This window comes from Octopus bimaculoides, chromosome 21 (genome assembly GCF_001194135.2).
Source record: "Octopus bimaculoides isolate UCB-OBI-ISO-001 chromosome 21, ASM119413v2, whole genome shotgun sequence".
In the NCBI taxonomy this organism is placed as follows: domain Eukaryota; kingdom Metazoa; phylum Mollusca; class Cephalopoda; order Octopoda; family Octopodidae; genus Octopus; species Octopus bimaculoides.
In genome coordinates, this window is record NC_069001.1 from 19,717,432 (window position 1) to 19,718,282 (window position 851).

An 851-nucleotide genomic window follows, 5' to 3' on the forward strand; every position below is an offset into this window, starting at 1 on the left:
GTGACTGCTGAAGACATGCGTAGACTCATAAGGAATGAAGCCAGTATGCTCCGATGGATGTGTAATGTCAGTGTGCATACTAGACAGAGTGTAAGTACCTTGAGAGAAAAGTTGAACCTCAGAAGCATCAGTTGTGGTTTGCAAGAGAGACGATTGTGCTTGTATGGTCATGTGGCAAGAATGGATGACGATAGCTGTGTGAAAAAGTGCCACTCCCTAGCAGTTGAGGGAACCTGTGGAAGAGGTAGACCCAGGAAGACTTGGGATGAGGTGGTGAGGCACGACCTTCGAACATTGGGCCTCACCGAGGCGATGACTTCTGACCGAGACCTTTGGAAATACACTGTGCGCGAGAAGACCCGGCAAGCCAAGTGAGACCTAAATCCAAGGCTTCTGCCAGGGATGTAGCCAGCCCACTTATGCGTACCTTCCTCCATTGGGCACAAAACTCCACTTGCGAAGACCTATTGAAGCTAGTGAAATCTGAATCGAAATCGAACTAAATTCGATGACTGGCACCCATGCCAATGCCATCTCCTTCATTGGACACGAAACTTGGCTTGTGAAAACCTGTTGGGGCAAACGAATGCAAAATCCTGATGGCACCTGTGCCCAGCGTCGCCTTCCTGGCACTTGTGCCGGTGGCACGTGTAAAGACATTCAAATGAGATCATTGCCAGTGCCGCTGGACTGGCTCCTATGCAGGACACGAAACTAGGCTTGTGAAGACCTGTTAAGCAAGCGAAAGCAAAATCGTGATGGCACCTGTGCCCAGCGTCGCCTTTCTGGTACTTGTGCCGGTGGCATGTGTAAAGACATTCGAGCAAGATCGTGCCAGTGCCGTTGGACTG

The 851-nt window shown here is 50.5% G+C and overlaps 3 protein-coding genes across 11 annotated transcripts in view; 1 reads left to right on the forward strand and 2 right to left on the reverse strand.

Moving 5' to 3' along the window:
- The window catches only part of LOC106884493 (U3 small nucleolar RNA-associated protein 14 homolog A), a 283,035-nt gene that overhangs the window by 246,237 nt on the left and 35,947 nt on the right, over positions 1-851 (reverse strand). The window lies entirely within an intron of this gene.
- The window catches only part of LOC106883222 (queuine tRNA-ribosyltransferase accessory subunit 2), an 85,502-nt gene that overhangs the window by 60,278 nt on the left and 24,373 nt on the right, over positions 1-851 (forward strand). The window lies entirely within an intron of this gene.
- Positions 1-851, reverse strand: part of LOC106883226 (uncharacterized) — a 62,028-nt gene that overhangs the window by 48,395 nt on the left and 12,782 nt on the right. The gene's annotated exons all lie outside the window — the stretch shown is intronic.